This window comes from Macrotis lagotis, chromosome X (genome assembly GCF_037893015.1).
Source record: "Macrotis lagotis isolate mMagLag1 chromosome X, bilby.v1.9.chrom.fasta, whole genome shotgun sequence".
Taxonomy (NCBI): domain Eukaryota; kingdom Metazoa; phylum Chordata; class Mammalia; order Peramelemorphia; family Peramelidae; genus Macrotis; species Macrotis lagotis.
The window spans coordinates 454,726,961-454,746,743 of record NC_133666.1 but is presented as its reverse complement, the minus strand read 5'-3'; the positions used below and the strand labels follow the sequence as shown (position 1 = coordinate 454,746,743).

Below are 19,783 nucleotides of genomic sequence, written 5' to 3'. Positions count from 1 at the left end.
TGAGTGAATGAACTGTTATTTAGTATAGTTTGGAAAGTGCTTTTCTTGCAAAAAAAAACAAAAATAAAAAAAAATCCAAACCCTGTAAAACGGGTGGTGTAAATTATGATTATCCCTCCCTATTTTACAAATGGGAAAACAGACTTAATGGAAATTAAGTGACTTAGGTACTCATCATCCAGCTTCAAATCCTTGCCTTCAACCTCCACTAGACTGTCTCTCTGATTTATTTAGGGGTGATTTGCAATCAGCTGGAGAGCTGGCTCTATCTATGGCTGAATTTTCACAGTGTGCATTTATGCCTCAGAAACAGGCACATCTATAAATCAGGGCTTGATTTATTAGAAAGTAATGGAGGAAATGCTAATAATGAAGATTTAACTGAGAAGTGGGGCACATGTACATTTCCCCCAGAGAACTAGTTAAACATTCTCCTGCACAGCCCAACTTGTATTCCAGTTAACATTTTCAGAAGAAAGCCTGACTCTGATTGTTAAATTTCTATTGAGAAAAGAATATCACTTTTATTGTCTAAGTGCATCTCTCTCTAGTGTATCACCATTTCCCTTTCCCATCTCATCCCCCAAAAGAGGGAAAATGATGCATTTCACTTGTTTTCAGCAGTTTCTGTGGAACAAGGAACAAAAGAACTGTTTTCTTCTCTATTGTTTTCCCAAGTGTCCTTTGCTCTCAAGAAGACCAAATTTCAGTTTCCCTGTTTTCTTTGCAGAGTGATGTTTGATCAACAACCTTTGATTTTGCTGCTCCCTTTTTGGAAGTGGAGGGAGGTCATCCTTGCCCTGTCTCTGCTTCAAGTCACTTTAAAGTAAATGAAATCTTCATCGTTGTGATACAAGAAGGCTATTCATCTTCTATTGTGAAGTCGAGCTCCAACCTAACTCTTTCAGAAAAGGAGAGAAGGAATTTAGTTCCCCCTCCCAAAAGGAGGGGATTGAATCAGATGACTTCCAAGGTCCTTTTTCCAGCCTCATTCAATTCTTTTTTTTTTTATTCAATTCTAATGCTTGAATCTGCTCATCTTTCACTCAGAGAGACTATTAGGAGTTGCTATTTTAGGATGGAACCTTGACTGGTTCACTCAAATTAGATTTGTTTTCTGATTTATTTTTGAGAGGGCAGATAGTCTATGGTGCAGTATCTCCAATGCAAGACCTAGAGTCAGAAAGATCTGAGTTCAAATGTTGCCTCAGATACTTATTAGCTCTATGATCTTGTTTGCCACAGTTTCCTTATCTGTAAAATAAGTTGGAGAAGGAAAAGGCAAACTACTCCAGTATCCTTGCCCAGAAAGCCCCAAAAGGGGTCACAAAGAGTTTCACATGATTGGAACTTCTGAATGACAATGGTTCTTGTCCTTCATTATTGAAGAAGACAAAAAATGATATAGCTATGTTAGGTGATTGACAATAATGGAATAGTGGATAGGACATGGGTCTTAGAGTTAGGAAGACTTGAATTCAAATCCTGCCTCATATACTTAGGACTGTTTTGATTTTTGTCTTTATAAATATAGCTCCTAGGACACTGTTGAAACATGGAGTAAGTACTTAATAAATGTCTGGTGAATATATAGTATGAGGGACCTGGAATTAGGAAGACTCAGCTTCTTGAGTTCAAACTGGCCTCAGATTCTTAATAGCTGTGTGACCCTGAGCATGTCACTTTAACCTGTTCTACATCCATAAAATAAGTTGGAGAAGGAAATGGCAGATCACTCAGTATCTTTGCCAAGAAAACATCAAATGGGATCACAAAGATTTGGACATGATTGAAATGACTGATAATAAAATAAATAAATACATAATAAAAATTCCAGAAAAAACTCCATTGAAGATCTTCCTCAATTGTCCCAAGTAGAAGTAATCCCTCTTCCTCTAGACTCCTACAGGCTCTTTGTTTGTACCCCTCACAGCTATTACCACATACTGCCTTGTATTGCTGTTATAACACAGTAAAATTTGTCACCCCCTCCCCACTGCACCCCTTGCATCTTAAAGAGTACTCTGTATATAGTAGGAGCTTAACAACTTTTCTCTATTGAGTATACCTTTTGTACATGTTGTATCCCTTGAATTAGACCACAAGTTTCCTGAAGGCAAAAATGAGATGGATTTTTGTCTGTGTATTGGTAATATCCTGAATAGTGCCCTGCCCATTTGTCAAATGTCAGATATTAAACAAATATATTTTGAATCAAATTTAAATGAAGTTACCTATAGTAGTCTCCCTTTTTCTAGTGGGTCAGTCTAATTTTCAAAATTTTAGACTATTGCAATTCTTTTTTAAAATTTATTTCTCACTATGTGCTGGACACTGGGCACTGGGAGTGGGGTGGGAAGGATACAAAAATGTATGAGACCTTGAAGACTCTCTGCCCTTGATGAATAAGGCCCCAGCCTGGAAAAATTACAGTTTATTTTTTTTTCAGTCAGATAAAGAAGGCTAGTCCTAGAAAGAGCTCTGAATTTGTAATCAGAAGAAATGGGTTCAAGTCTCAAACCCACTAATTGCTATGTGTGGACTGATCATTTTACCCTCTCAGTTTGTTCATTTATAAAATGGGTCATGGGGGGGGTAAGAGATATGTTGGATAATAATACTTGAACCTTCTCCTTCATAGGGTTTCTGGGAGAGAAAAAAAGTGCTATGAAAACCTCTAAGTGTTGCAGAAGTGTGAATTATTATTAATAGCTAGTAGGGAGATGATAAGACAGGTACAAAAATAGCAACAATACAAGGCAGTATGTGGTAATAGCTGTGAGGGGTACAAACAAAGAGCCAAAGAGTGATTACTTCTACTTGGGACAATTGAGGAAGATCATCAATGGAGTTTTTTCTGGAAATGGTGCCAATTGATGATATTTCAAGGCATGTGAGATAAAGGAAGGAATAATAAACTTAGAGTCAAGAGCTGGGTTCAAATCCTTCTTCTAAAGTTCACAAGCTGGGGTGGCTAGGTGGCACAATGGATAGAGCACAGGCCCTGGAGTCAGGAGTATCTGAGTTCAAATCTGACCTCAGACACATAATAATGACCTAGCTGTGTGGCCTTGGGCAAGCCACTTAACCCCATTGCCTTGCAAAAAAACTAAAAAAAAAAAGTTCACAAGCTATGTGACCATAGGCAGATTTCTCCTTGAGTCTCAATTTTCTCACCTGTAAAATGGGAATAACAAAAAAAATTTATATAATAGTGAATTCAACAATGAGGGAAATCCAGCAAAAGTAAATAAATACTTTTTCCGTATCATATAGAGTTAGAGAGCTATTTAGAGCAGAGCTATCAAACTTGGCCACAATAGGCCTTTAAAAATTTTGGGAACAGATTAAAGCTTAATTAATTAAAGATTAAAGATTAATTGGAAAAATGTTTAACAAGATATTTAAAAATGCAATATAAATAATGTTAATTTATAGTTTTCTAAGTCAATAAGCCTGCTTCAAGGATCTGATTCTATTTGAATTCAAAACCATTAAAAATAAATGACTTTGCTCCAAGTCACAGGATTAAGAGGTATCAGAGGTATGGATTCAAAACTCTACAAATGTCAATTATAGCTACTGTTTATGACACTATTATGAGAAGATGGAAAGTTAGGAATGGAGTTCTGTAGTTAGCCATGGCAGCCTCATCCTATCCTTCTGGATAAAAGTATCATTAATGTCTTGTTAAGCAAATATGCATCAGCAAGCATTTGTCCAAACTCCTACCTAGGAGGTCTAACCTTCAATTTTCCAGATTCTGAGCCTTAAGTTCAGAGAATTTTCAGTCTTCTTGGCCCTGCCTGTGACTTCCTTACTAGGTTAGAACTAAGGTTGAATGACCAGACAAGCTGTTATTGTGATAGGGTCATGGGACAATAATTCAGATTAGAGGTAAATTCAATCCCCTAATTTTACAGATGAGGAAACTGAGGGATAGACTTGTTTAGGATTACAAGATATATTTGCTTAATGCAAATGGATTTTTTTCTCCCCAGAATAAATACTAAAAAGCAGCATGGTATAGTACATGATATGAAAGTTTTTCACCATTCATCCACTTGCATTTATATGTTACACACTTTTCTTCCACCCTTCTCCCCGACCCCTGAAGTGAACAATCTGGTTAGTGAATGTTGTACAAGTAAATTTGTGGTTAACATGTTTATATATTAGTTTACATATTTTGGTTAACATGTTTACATATTAGTTTACATATTAGTCATTTTGTGTATAAGCAATTAGGAAACCATGGGACAGGAAGGAAAAACATAAGAGAATTTTTTAAAAAAGTGAGCAGCATTCATTCAGATTATGTGGTTTTTTAAAAAAAATTTTTCTGTCTGGATGTGGCTGTGTTGTCCATCACAAGTCTCCCAGGTTTGTACTAGCCCTCTGAACTGCTGAGAGAAGCTGCCTTCATCATAGCTGATCAACTCACAGGGATGTTGTAATATATACAAGGTTCTCTTGGTTCTGTTCCCTTTGTTCAGCATCAGTTTGTGTAATTCCTTCCATGGTTCTCTAGAGTTTGACCATTTATTGTTTCTTATAGAACAATAGTACTCTATAACATTCATATACTATAATTTGTCTAGTCATTCCCCAATTGATGGAATTTCCAATTCTTTGCCGCTACAAAAAGAGTGCTTAGAAATATTTTGGAACATATGGGATCTTTCCCATTTTTTTATGAGTCTTCTGGATATGGACCTAGTGTTGGTATTGCTATATCACAAGGCATGATCAGTTTTATTGCTCTTTGGGTATCATTCCATATTGCTCTCAGAAGGGGTGAATTAGTTCACAATTCCACCAACAATACATTAATGTCCTAATCTTCTCACAATCTCTCCAACATTGATTGTATATATATATATATATATATATATATACATATATATATATATATACATACATACATATATATATGTATGTATCTTTAATTTATTCATTTGAAAACACCTGTTCATATCCTTTGGTTATTTATCAGACTTATAACCTTATAAATTTGATTCAATTCTTTATGTATTTTAGAAATGAGACCTTTATCAGAACCCCAGCTGCAAAAATTGTTTCCTAGCTTTCTGTTTCCTTTTAACTTTGGCTGCATTGATTTTTATAACTGTAAAACACTTCCATTTTATAATTCATAATTACTCTATTTCTTGTTTGATCATGAATTTCTCTTCTTTCCATTAGATCCAAAATATAATATCTTGATCTGTTAATTGGTCTCTAGTATCACCCTTTATCCTTTATCCATTTTGACCTTATTTTAGTATAGGGTGTGAGATGTGGGTGGTCTGTGCCTAAGTTTTTGTCATACTATTTTCCTAGTTTTCACAATAGCTTTTGTCAAATAGTAAGTTCTCATACCAGAAGCTAGTGTCTTTGGATTTGTCAAACAATAGATTACTATAGCTATTTAGAACTGTTTCTTTTGTCTCTTTCCTAATTCACTGGTCCATTACTCTGTTACTTAACCAGTATCAGGCAGTTTTGATGACTGCCATTTTATAATATAATTTTAGATCTGGTTGAACAAGGCCACCTTCCTTTCATTTTTAAAAATATTTATTAATTTATTTTTGAACTTTACAATTTTTCCCCTAATCCTTTCATTTTTAAATCAATTCCCTTGATATTCTTGATTTTTTGTTGCTCCAGATGAATTTTGATATTATTTTTTTCTAGACCTGTAAAATAGTTATTTGGTAGTTTGATTGGCCTGGCACTGAATAATTAATTAATTTGGGTAGAATTGTCATTTTTATTATATTAGCTCAGCCTAATCATGAACAATTGATGTTTTTCCAATTAAGTCTGACTTTATTTGTGTGAAAAGTTTTTTGGTAACTGTGTTCATACAGTTTCTGGGTTTGCCTTGGGATGCAGAGAAGTTTTCAACCTGTATTAGTGGAGGGAACTTCCTCATCCACAAAGTCATTTTACCAATGGAAATCACATATCCAGTCCCTATCCTGAAGCATTATTATGACCAACTTATGGATGAGAGAACTGGAGCTCAGAGAGACTAAGTTTTTTACTTTGTATAGAATCTAGCACATAGCACTTGATGATCATGTTTGTCCTTCATTCTCAACAAAGACCATGACATTAGAGGAGATGATGCCATGATATGCACATGAACTGGATTTGAGTGCAGGAGTGCTCTGCTAAGTCATCAGCCTCACTTTCTTCTCCAGAGCATCTGGGTCCAAGTGGTCAGATATAAATCAGGACAAGTGAAGATGACCATGGATGCAATGTCCAAGGTCACACAACTAGTATCGTATTTCCCCATGTATAAGATGTGCCTTAATTTGGGGGCCTGAAATTTGAAAAAATTTATTACATAAAGTTACTTAACTCAAATTTTATTCATCTTGAAATTCAAGGATCTTCTGCTCATAGCTTTCAGGCATCTTTCAGACAAGTCTGATGAGTGTACACATGCTTAGTTCATTCGTCTTCTTGCCTCCTGCTAAACCATCTTTGTGGACACAGGAATTCCAATGACTTTTCAATCCCTCTCTTCAATTTCCTCTCTAAATTAAGACATTTGGCTGACTTGCCCCTCATGGCCTTCTGCTGTGGCATCTTCAGTCAGGTTTCTTCTTCCTATAGCCAGTCTTGGATTGTTTTCTCAGTTGGAGGAGGACTGGACTTGCATTCAGCAGAATGATTTCTATTCACTTTTGCAAACTGGATCATTTTGAACTTGAATTCAGCACTGGACGAAAATCTTTTCTGAGCCATTTCTGGGCAGAATGTGACAAAAGATAACCTAGCTGGTTACCTATACTGGTAACAAATGCTAAACAATAAGCTCAAAGACAGCAAGCCTGAAAAAGTAGGAAATACAAGTTAAAAAAAATCTACAATCACTGTATAAGACTCAATAGCATAATTTTTTTGAAAAAGGGTGTGTCTCATACATGGGGAATTACTCTAAGTGTCAAGTGTCCGAGGCTGCATTAGAAACCCTGACAGGATTAGTTTTCCTGACTCCCAGGACAGTACTCTATCCGATTAGCATATAGCACTTAATACTTATTCATTTATCCTCTGACCCATAGTCCCACAGGTAGTAAATGTGCCCAGGATTTGATGCTCTCTAGTCATGTTGCACCTGTAATTCAACAATGATTCACTCTACAGAAAATAATTTCAAACTATGCTTGGTCTGCAATAATGCCTTGCATTTATATTAACATCTTTGGAAAGATGATTTCCTTGATTCTCACAATAGGCCTAAATACTAGATAGATACCAAAAGTCCATTTTGTAGATGATAAAACTGAGCCACAGGATGAGTAAATGAGTGATACAGTAAAGTGAGAGTCTGACATAAAATAGATTCTCCTGGGGCTCTTGACTAGATACCAAACTGGTTTAAAAAACAAAATAGGTAGCTATAAATGATCTGCATGATCAAGTTCCTCCTGACACATTTGGCTAACTAGAGAACACTTCAACTAAGAGAAGTAATGAAAATAATTCATAATTGGCAGTTATACATCCCATATGATCAATCATCTTTTGGAAATGTGAACAAATCAAAAAGAAAGGTAACTTTTAGAAAATAAATCTATTTCAAATGAAATAAAATCAAGAAAACACTGATATAATGTCTTATAACTATAGTTTCCTCTTTTCTCCTTCCCCACTCCTTATCCCATATCATCAGGAAAGGCAGCAAAGAATGGGAAAAACATCTTGGTTCTTTATGGTATTTTATAGAATTCAGTTTAATGTAATAAACACCTACTATGTCTAGTACTCTGTCCTAGATGCTGGAGATGAGCAAAGGTTGGGGAGGACTCTTCAATGAGCTCATTCTCAAATATAAAGGCAAGAAACATGCAAGGAAAATAGATAAATAATGATCCATCATAAGCTTATTGGGGAAGGGCAAAATAAAGCATCATGTGTAATCTTAGGGGAGAGGGGGTCCTTATCATTTTCCCTTAGGGGAGAGGGTCTTCAGGAGGATGGCAGTGGGAAAAATAAAGAAAAATGGATTCTAGGGGGAAGAAACAGAAGAGTTAATAAATGTATAATGAAGTAGAGCTAGTTTTAAGTATCTGAGTTATTATAGGTCTTAAAGTATCTTTTCTCTGATTTTTGTTGAAATAAGACCACGTGTGAGGACTCCAGAGAACTGAATTTTGGCCTGGGTAAACTGTTCCAGTTTCTGAAAATCCCCTTCATTTTAGAGAAACATATAGCTATTTTACAAACCCTAGGTGAATGACCTTTGGGGGGGGGGGGGTGGAAAAGGGAGAAATGATCATATCTTCAAATAAGGAAAGGGGACATCTGTTTTAGAGGGGGTTGGATTTGTTCTGCTTTGTCTCTGAAGGCAGAAGGAGCAGCAATAAAACAAAAAGTATAGGAACAGATCTTAACTTGAGATAAAGAAAAGTAGCACTTGGAGCTGTCTAGGACAGGAATTTTTGGACTAGAGATCTCCAAGCTAAGACTGGATAACCTTTGTAAGGAATGCTGGAGAACTTGCAATGTGGGGGCATTGCTGGTCAGGGACAGCTTGGATATGACAGTATCTGAAGTTCCCTTACAGCTTTGAGATCCCATGAAAACAGACATATTAAGGAATAGCACTAAAGAAGCACCAAGCTTCTCTTAATCAATGAATTTTCACAGAGTATTTTGCAAAATGTTATAGAAATAATAAATTAAGAATTTGATAAGCCACTAGACTTAGTGCACGCAGGGAGTTAATTACAAACATAAAAGCACAACAAAAACAGAACATTTTTTTAAATTTAAAATTGTGGAATTTTCTTCCCTAGAAGAATAGGAAAAGAAGCAGCCATAGGAGTGTTTAGAAGGATTAGATTTGAGTTTTGTCCCTATGACTTATTACTGGTATGACTTAGATTGAGTTACTTAAACCTCTGTGAGCCTCAATTGCTCATTATAAATTGAAAAGTTTATATTAGTTGGTCTCTAAACTCTTTTCTAGCTCAGCATCCTGAGTTCATGATCATTTGTTCTGTATGACTGAAATATTCTCTTTGAGGATAGGAAACTGGAACTGAAGACCGATTGTGATCCCTTATGGCTCTGTTCCTTGAGTATAAATGAGATGTGGGGGAATTGTTTGGCAGTGGGGTTTCTCCTTTGGAAAACTTTCATTATCAGAGAGATGATACAACCTTTATATAAAAATAAATATGAGATCTCCCATCTTGCTTCTTTTTCCAAGAGGTTGCTATGGGATAATGGAATGAATGTAAGATTTAATGTCCCAAAGACCTTAGTTCAAAGGCCAGTTCCAGTATAGGCACATATAGGCAAGTAAACTCATTTCTCTAAGTTTCAGTGTCCTTAGGTGTAACTTGGGGATAATACCCACTTCTCAGAGTCATCGTGAGGATCAGATTGTGAAAAGTGCTTTGAAAACTTTAAATATTATCTGTTTTTATTATGCCTTCAGATATGGTACCATATAATATATATATATATATATATATATTATGTATATATATATATATATATATATATATATATATATATATATATATATATCTTGCCAGACAAATAAACTTTTCACTACTTTGGAGCAGAGAACATTCTTCATGAATTTGCATGTCATCCTTGCTAATCTTCTTTATGTTGCTCCAATTTTAGTATGTGCTGTTGAAGCAAGCACTAGAGCAGAGAACATCCTACTGATCATCAGAAAATCAGATATTTTTCCCTCAGGTAAATTTTATTCCCCTAGTCTGGGTTATATTCTCTCTGTCTTTTTTTTTTTTTTTTTTTTGTCTCTTTCTTTGTCCATCTCTCTCCCTTCTTCCCCTTCCATTCCTGACCCACTAGTTGTCTGCCAGCAAAAAACTGTTTTGGGAATGGGGTTAACTTTTCTGAAGACCAGTCTTATTCTTTGTGATATTCATGTGTGATTGTAGCTTAGTCCCATTGGTAGTTATGGTGGGGATAAGAAGTCAAAAAAGGGTGTAGAGATGAATGATGCAGAAACTAACTTCTAGAAATGTCATTTTGAAAAAAAAATGTTATGGAACCACGAAATGTTTTAATATAGCCTGTCCTATTCAGACTAGGAAGCAGGAAACTGACCTTTAACTGGTGGTGTTCAGTTGGGTAGGGTTACTTCGATGGTGATGAGATCACTCCTGGATGACAGGTATAGAACCAAGGAAAGATATGTAGTTTTTCTGCCACTTTTGCTACTTGGAAAAGAATTGATGAAGGATTTGAATTAATCTCAGTGAAGCTAAACTTCTTTCTCTTTTATTTAACACTAACACCTGCTACCAACTCTACTTCCATTCATTCTCAGATATCAAATAATATATTTGTAAAGCACTTTGAAAACCTTGTGAAACAAATATACATGTCAGTTATTATTATTATCTTGAAAGAAGTATAGATAATTCTTATTGGTGTTGGTGGTTTGGGTTAAGGGGAGATGGGGGAAGCTATTTCTAGTGGAGAATAATTTGAAAAGATTCGTTGGACCTTGGATTTGGAAATAATCATTTAGAGATGGGGACAGTGGATCCAATCCCTCCAGGCTTCATTCTTGGAATAATTATTTTGGAATAAATATGCCAAAATACAGATATAAGAGGGGAAAGTCCAGCAGATGCCTTTGCTCTCTGCTTTACCCAATGGGAGCTTTCCCATCCCAGCTTCTCTTTTAACCATAAACTTCCAGAATAATGTTTTGGATTGTCTTTGCCCACTTCTTCCAACCTTATAATAAAGCATGTGTTTCTCAGACATTGCTTGAACCTGTCACTCCCCTGTTTCAGTGGTTCCCCTATTGCTTCTAGGATCAAATTCAAACTTATCTGTTTGAAATTTAAAACCTAACACATAATAAGTGTTCAATAAATACTCATGGAATTGGAGACCAAAAAATAGGTTGGCTTTATGAAAATTTTTCTTTCCTTCTGATATTTCTAGTTAGTCTAGTAAAAGAACCCCTCTTTTTTCCCTCTGCATCTTCTCTCTCTCTCTGGTCCTTAAATTTCTATTTCCCACCCAATTGTCTTGTCTCTGTCTCTGGAAACTCATACTTCTTTTATCTCTAGAGTGTTTGTATTTTTTTGGATGAACAGGGTGATTTGAGGCTTTCTGACTATCCAAAGGATTCTTTGGGTGTCTGTCTATTATTGTTTCTCTCAGTTTCTGAATGATGTCACTCAAGCTTGTTAAGAGGGAGTGTGTTAGAAGTAGCCTGACTTCTGGGAAACTTTTTGGAAAAGACAGAGAGCTCACTTCACTCCTAAAATGAACTCCTCACTCAACAAAGAGAAACACTTGTAACCTCTTGCCCCTTAACAAATAAATGTACCATTTCGGTTGAGTGTATTGAGGATGCTTTTCTGATTCAGGGATGTATTTTTTTTTCCTAGGATATGAGATTTTTGTCTACCCAAGTCCTGAATCATGGTGGCAGATCATCTAGATTGGGGAAGCACTGACACTGAACCCCACAACCTTTAGAAGATCCCCATCTCAAATTTCAGGTATTCTAACCTGTCTCTTCTAGGAGGAGGGTAGGACAAAGGGGAGAATCACTCACTGAAGTTTAATCTGACCTTCAGGAATTTATTAACTTTGAATTGATTGACTATATTAACTAGTGACCTCCATGCCTTCTTCAGCAATATACACTAGGCCTATTAGGTGGGAGAGGGATGGTTGATAGGGGGTCAGGTGATGGAGGGGGAGGGGGAGGGAGGCCACATATGGCTCACCATTAGTTACTAGACTTATCAAGAAAGCCCTATATTGGTCAGGGGACAGAATGCTGCTATGTAGTTATCTTTCTCTTCTGCTATCTGACTGTTTGATATTCAGGCAGGGTTGATTGCTCCTCATTGTTCTCTTTTTTAGATTAGACATTCACTTGATCACCTTTTAAGTTTTGCCATTCTCAAATTCCTCTTGGAAAGTGGCTCCTCTAGGGACAAACTGCTAATAGTGTCTGGACAGCCTGGCTTTGGGAGATTGACCGTCTGCTCCAGGACTTCTCTCTAATGCCTCTGCCTGACGATGGGGAGGGGTATGTGATAGCAGTGCTCATCATGAAGGTCCTATCTAATGGAGCTGGATAGTCCCATTCTGTGTGTATGCATGTATATAAGGATGGGTGAGTGGTAGAAAGGATAGCTGCTATGGTCTGGAAAGAACAATAGGAAATGAATTAAGGAGATCTTGAAAGCCTTAAACAGCCGGGCTGTTTCAATTAACTGCTTCCCTTCCCCCAACAAGTAAGATCATAGAGTCATGACTCTGGGAATGACCTTAGAAGTCATCTGGTTCAAAGGTTGTTAACCTGAGATCCATGAACCAACCTCAAGGGATCTTTGGATAGATTTCAGGTTCCATGAACTTGCCTGGAGGGGGGGAAAAATCATATATTTTATTTTTACTAATCTTTAAATGAAATTTAGCATTTTTCTATTATGAATGTTGGCAGCAAAATATTATTCTGAGAAAGGGTCCATAGGCTTCACCAGACAGCAAAATGGTTGGTTAATTGGTTCTTGACCTTTGTTATTGAAGAAGAGCAAAATAGCATCAAAATGAAGAAGGTTGAAAACCCTTGATTGTTCAACCCCATGAAGAAAAAGACTGGAATAGGTGACATAAAGTGTCCAAGATGACAGAGGTAGTTGATAGCAGAGTTGAATTTGAACTAGTTTCTTTTTCTGGGACTCAACACAGCTGTACCTCAGGTCTATCCATCATAGATGTATTTTTGCTAAGTTCTAACCTAAATCACACCTGCCAGGCAGGGTTGGAAGAGAGTCTGTTGGTACAACAAGAAGGAAGTTCACTTAGTTTCGAAAGTATTTGACTGTGCCAGGGACAGCAGAATCTCAACAACTCATGAACCTTGTATCTAGATTGAAAGGGGAGAAGGGGTCAGGATCATGCTACCTTCCAAACATACTTCCAGAACCTGGGAAACAGCAACCTTATATATATTTCAGTGAATGAGATGGTTAGAGAGAGAAAGGGATGAGTTATACTTGGAGACTGATGAAAGGTCTTAGAGGAAAAGATGAAGAAAGAAAGGCACTGTGTTTAACCAGAATTCATTTGGAAGCAGATAGCATTAGCAGATATCTGAATTATCATTTCTACTGAGGAAGGGTGGGTCTAGTATATTATGCCAATTACATCAAAACAATAGCATCTTGTTCCCCTTGCACTGAACCTGATAAAATTGCCTGTCCAAGAGAAGGAAAGTATTTCATTCCAGTACCTTTGAAAAGGATAATCCTTTCTGCACTTCCTCTCCAGGGGGAGGGTGTCCTTTGTTCTCTTGCCTCTGACCCACAGGTACTCCTCATCTCACCTTAAGTTTTGAGGAAAGAACTTCCAGTTGAATAAAATAATGCATTGTGATGAAATGACCAACCACTCAAGCAGAGAGAAAGAAAAAATCAAAGGGCCACTTGGGGGACTATTTTATTTAAGAAACAAGGAGCCAGATTTTAGTAATTTAATTTATTCTAATGATTCATGATTTCATGAATTTTTCTTCTCCCAATAAAGATCAATGAGTATCCTGTAACTTTGGAAGACAACATGGTAAATCAAAAGAGAACTGACTCATGAATTAGAGACCTTGTAAAATCCAGGTTTTGCCTCTCTGTCTCTCTGTGCTCTTAGGCAAGTCACTTAATTTTTCCAAAGCTTAGTTCCTTCTGTAAAATAAGAGGGTTGGAATAGATGACTTTTAAGTTATTTTTCAATGCTAAAGTTATACTTCTATTATAATCTTTGAGAAGGGTTCTTAACCTTTTTTGTGTTATTGAATCCTTTGGCAGTATGGTGATATGGCACCCTTCTCAGAATAATATTTTTATTAATTTATTTTGGAGGGGGAGGCAATCAGGATTAAGTGACTTGCCTAGGGTCACACAGCTCTAAGTTGTCTGAGGCTAGATTTGTACTCAGGTCCTTCTGATTCTAGAGATTGTGCCCTAAGAAGAATATGTGTGTACATACACACACACACACACACACACACACACACACACACACACACACATTTAAATGCACAGAATTTCAAGAAAACCCAAATATATTGAAATGAAGAAGTAATTTTTCTCATCTAAATTAGTACTGAAATCTATCTGCAGACTCCAAGTAAAGAATCCCTATTTTAGATAGTTGATCACATGGTTAACAAGTGTTTGTGGTCAGATTTGAACTCATATCTTCTGGACTCTTGGCACACACACACACAAACACACACACAGGGCTCTCTGTGCTGTTCCACATTGCTGTTTCTCCTAGTGATTTTCCTAGTTACTAGCGCCCTCCCTCAAATCACACCATATTTCTTTTGTTTCTATCCCTCATTTACTAATTTGTGAGTATGTATCCCTATAGTAGAATATAAGTTCCTTCATGTCTGGGACCATAACAATTTGTTTTTTATATGTCTGTTCCCTGACATAATAGATGCATAAAAATTCTTGTCGATCATCGAACCTTGTATGCCTCCTCAACCTATTCCTATTTTTTCAGATGTACTTATCCTAGAAATCTTGAAACCCTGAAATCAAAGGTTGCAAGATCTTTCAAGGAAATACCCAAAAACATAATTTCCACACAATAACTTGGACTCTTCCATCCTACCCAAATTTGCTTACCATCCTAATTATCTGTCAGTTGCAAGAAAATAGTGGTAACCTTTTCCTCAGGTCTCTCTTATGACAGCCACCTGATAGAAAATGATGGGAATCAAAGATAAAGTAGACCAAATACAGTATTTACTAGTTCTGTTCTTTTTTCTTTTTTTCTGTTTTTTTCCCCAATTACATGTACAGATAGTTTTCAACATCCATTTTTTTGCAACATGTTGAGTTTCAAATTTTTCTTTCTCCCTCTCATCCCTCCTCCCTTCACAATCAATCTAATATACAATCTAATTGTACATATATACTCATGTCAAGCATTCATATCATTTTGGACATGTTATGAAAGAAGAATCAGAACAAAAGGGAAAGTCACAAGAAAAAAATTAAAAAATTTAAGTGAAAATAGTAGGCTTTCATCTGTCTTCAGATTTCATAGTTCTTTCTCTATGAAATTTTCCATCACAAGTCTTTAATCACTGTAACTTTGAGAAGAGCTAAGTCTATTATAGCTGATCATCTCACAAGGTGGTTGCTAATGTATATAATGTTCTCTCAATTCTGCTCACTCCACTCAGCATCAGTTCATGTAGGTGTATTTAGGTTTTTCTGAAATCCATCTGCTCATGATCTCTCATAGAATAATAGGATTCCATCACATTCATATACTACAACTTATTCAGCCATTCTTCAATTGATGGGATCTCCTCAATTTCCAATTCTTTGCAACTACTAATAGAACTATTTTAAATATTTTTGCACATCTGGGCCCTTTTTTTAGTTTCATGACCTTTTTGGGTTACAGACCTAGTAGTGCTAATTCTGAATCAAAAGGTATGCACATTTCTATAATCTTTTGGGCATAGTTCCAAATTGTTCTCCAGAATGGTTGGATCAGTTCACAACTTCACTAGTGTTCTAGTTTTCTCACATCTTCTCCAACATTTATCATTTTCCTTTTCTGTCATATCAGCCAATCTGATGGGTGTGAGGTGTACCTCAGAGTTGTTTTAATTTGCATTTCTATAATCAATAGTGATTTAGAGCATTTTTTTCATGTGATCATAGATAAGCTTTAATTTCTTCATCTGAAAACTGCCTGTGCATATCCTTTGACCATTTGTCAATTGGGGAATTACTTGTATATTCTTCTTAAATCTGTTCTTTTCTTGAATGTCATTTGCCTGTGTTTTCACTGAATGAAAGGTCCTATATTCCAGGAGAAAGTGGATGACCAATGGTCTCCTTAGGGGAACATGGCTTTCTCAGTGAATTCCAAATTTTTTTCTTACTGTTTTTTGAATTTTACAATTTTTCCCCCAATCTCGCTTCCCTTCCCCCACCCCTCACAGAAGGCAGTCTGATAGTCTTTACATTGTTTCCATGTTATACATTGGTCAAAATTGAATGTGTTGAGAGAGAAATCATACCCTTAAGGAAAAAATGAAATATAAGAGATAGCAAAATTACATAATTTTTTTTAAAATTAAAGGAATAGTCTTTAGTCTTTGTTCAAGCTCCACAATTCCATCTTTGGATACAGATGGTATTCTCCATTGCAGATACTCCAAAATGAGGCTAAATTCTGAGAATACAAAGAAAAGAAATAAAGTCCCTACCCTCAGGGAGCATACAATGTAATGGGTGAGTCAACATATAATCAATATATCTATATCTATATCTATATCTATATCTATATCTATATCTATATCTATATCTATATCTATATCTATATCTATATCTATATCTATATCTATATCTATATCTAGTCTATATATCTATATCTATATATCTATATCTATATCTATATCATCTATATCTATATCTATATCTATATCTATATCTATATCTATATCTATATCTATATCTATCTATCTACACATATGTATATATTTGGAGATAATCTTAGAGAGAGGTCTGTAGCTCTGAGGGGGATTGGGAAAGATTTCTTGCTGAAGCTAAGATTTTAGCTATGATATGAAGGAAGCTAGGGAAGCCAGGAGGCAGGGATGAGAAGAGGAAGAATTGTAGGATTAAGGGACAACCAATAAGGGAACACAAGGAAGCCATTATTACTCTATTTCAGAGTATATGGAGAGAGTTAAGAATAGGAAGACTAGAAAGGTAGGAAGGGGCCAGGTTATGAAGGGTTTTAAAAACTAGATACAGTGTTTTTCATTTGATCCTGAGGACAATAGGATATCATTGAAATTTATTGACTAGAAGGATGAAATGGTCAGATGTTCATTTTAGATAGAGCATTTTGACAGTTGGGTGGCAGATGCACTGGAATGGGGAGAAATTTGAGGTAGGGAGACCAATCACTATACTTCTCCAATAATCCATGCACGAGGTGATGAGAGTCTGCATCAGGATGGTGACAGTTATCAGAGAAGAGTAGACTTATATGAGAGTTTGGCAACAGATTGGACATAAGAGAGGAGAGAGACAGACAGAGACAGAGAGAAGATACAAGGATGACATCTAGGTTGAAAGAAAACCTGAGAAAGTGGAAGTATGATGGTACATATGTCAAAAATAGAGAAGCTGGTAGTTAATTTTCCATACTGTGGAAAATTTGGACCAGCCGATCCAAAGTCAGAGGATTTTTCCCAGAAAGTTGACTATAAAATGATGCATTTTTTCAGTCATAGCAGTTTACAAACATTATTTTCCAAGTTGTGAAAGATTTGTGTTTTCAGTCAATGAAGGGAGGAACTAGGGGCGGCTAGGTGGTGTAGTGGATAAAGCACCAGCCTTGGAATCAAGAGTATCTGGGTTCAAATCTGATCTCAGACACTTAATAATTACCTAGCTGTGTGGCCTTGGGCAAGCCACTTAACCCCATTTGCCTTGCCAAAAACCTAAAAAAAAAAAAATGAAGGGAGGAACTAGACTAATGAAATTAAGAGCCTTGATATATATTAGTAAGGTTGCCTGTCCTAAAGAGCCAGAACTCAATGTCTGAGTCAGATCTCCCTGGGGTGACCCTATCTTAGGTTCATCCTGAGAATATTTTGTAAAGGAAATTTAAGAGTGAGAACTGAAAACACAGAAAAGCAGTATGTTAATAGTAGATAGTACACTGGATTTGGACTCAGGAAAACTGGATTTCAAATACTGCCTCAGAAATTTTCTGGCCTATGTGACTAAGCAAATCATTCACTTTCCTGAGCTTCTTCTGCAAAAGGGAATGATAGTTATTTCTGCCACACAGTGTTGTGGTGAGACTCAAGGGAAAAAGTATGTAAGGCAATTTGCAAGCCTGAAAGGGCTATAGAAATGTTGGTTGTAAATATTATGAAGGCGTCATGGTAGAGGTTAATGTTATATGTGACTTTTTTTAATCATCCTACTCTGAATTAGTTCCTTGGAAGCAGGAAGAAGTACTTGGTGGAATGAAAGTTCTTATGCCTCTCAGATATAACTGTTACGGATGGTAACTGGACAATAGAACCAGAAGCAATGAATAGGCAGAAAGTGAAATTTAGACAAGATACCAGAAAAACATTCTTAGCAGTCAAAGCTATTCGAATTCAGAATGAATTGCCTCCAGAAGTAATGGATCCCCTCCCCCTCCCCCCTTTTTTGGAGGTTTTTGAACTATGCTGGAATAAATAATCAAGTATGTCAGGAATTCCATGTTGGATATGAGTTGGTTGAGATGATCCCTCCTAAATTTGAAACTCTTATGTTCTGTGATCCTGATTTAGTTATGAACAGTGGATTACAGCTTATTAGTGGAACAACTGATAGATACTCAAGAAAAAGTCAAAGTTTTCAAAGTTCCAGACCAACTAAGGAGAAACTATGCAAGTCAACAAATCTATCATCAAGTTACCTTTTCTTCCTTTTCTTCTCTTGTTCTAAACCACCTCTCATCTCAACCAGACCTTCTCTACCAGACAAGGTGTGTGGAAACACCCCACATCATCACAGAGGAACTCCACCTGATCCACAATCATAAAAAGGGACTTGGACTCTCTCCTCTCTGTGGTATGAGACAAGACCGCATTTCAAGAGGTGAAAGATCAGCGTTTTATTATTTGTTAAACCACTCAGTTTCCTAGAAATAAACATGGTCTCTGATGTTGATTTGAGAACTAGAGGATATCTTTCAAGTCTAATAAATGTGATAAAAATAAACAATATCCTTTCATAAATTTAATGGAGCATGGCCCTGTGTTTATCTTGTGTCATGTACTTGAGATTACCACACCAGAGGAAGAAAACATTTGATTAATGCAGTGAGTATATTTTGTAATCTGTGGCTGGCTAGAAGATCTTTCTCTCCTTCCTGCTGTTCCTTTTCTTTCCTCTTTTGTCTAGGAAAGTTATCAGTGGTATTACTTTGTGATAATAATAAAAAAGAAACAATCTCCTGATTCTTGATTTGCACAAATGCAGCCATTTCCTTTTTTCTTTATGGCAAAAGGATGATCCTTCTGTTACCTTAAATTTTGGGGGTTTGGGTTTGTCAGCCTTGCACAGGATTGGAATGTGGAAAGAACCATATTTGATTTAAGATGACTATCTTGAGAAAGGGAAAAGCTATGATTTAAAACCAAACTCCAAAGCATCTGCTGAGGAACTCAAAAGAACACTGGATCAGAAGCCAGAAGACTGGCAATATCACTATATCTGTGTGACTTTGGACAAGTCCCTTAACTTTCCTTAGCTTACTTTCCTAATCTATCAAGTGAGGGGTTGGGACTAGATGGTCTCTCAAATCTCTTCACTTTTAACATTTAGTTATCCAAAGAATTCTAAGGAATTATGATATTAATTAACATTTATATTTTATTTTATGTTTTCAAACAAAATATGGTACTCTTCATTTGATAAACTACCCTGTTAGGAAGTTAGTATATATTTTTATTTTCATTTTATAGGAACTTGCATCTGAGAGGTTTCATGGACCACATCTGTTGTACAATGTCTTTCAATAGAGTTGTACTCAACTTTGTAACCCAAAACTCAAACTCTCATTTTATATAGTCAGAAATCACAGAAAGGAGAAGGAGAAGTTATGACAAATCTATTCACAGACTTTTGAGAATCCTTACTGTTTTCACCCAATTTTACATTGCATATAGCCAACTATTCTCAGGAGTATGGGA

General features: G+C 36.2%; 1 long non-coding RNA gene across 1 annotated transcript in view; it reads left to right on the top strand.

The window, feature by feature from the left end:
• The window catches only part of LOC141502569 (uncharacterized), a 29,087-nt gene extending 10,334 nt beyond the window's left edge, over nt 1-18,753 (top strand). Inside the window, exons 2-5 of the long non-coding RNA XR_012472588.1 lie at nt 9,664-9,738; nt 11,418-11,531; nt 16,226-16,307; nt 18,555-18,753. This is a non-coding gene — a long non-coding RNA (uncharacterized LOC141502569). The remainder of the gene's footprint in view (nt 1-9,663; nt 9,739-11,417; nt 11,532-16,225; nt 16,308-18,554) is intronic.
• The last annotated feature ends 1,030 nt before the right edge of the window (nt 18,754-19,783 follow it).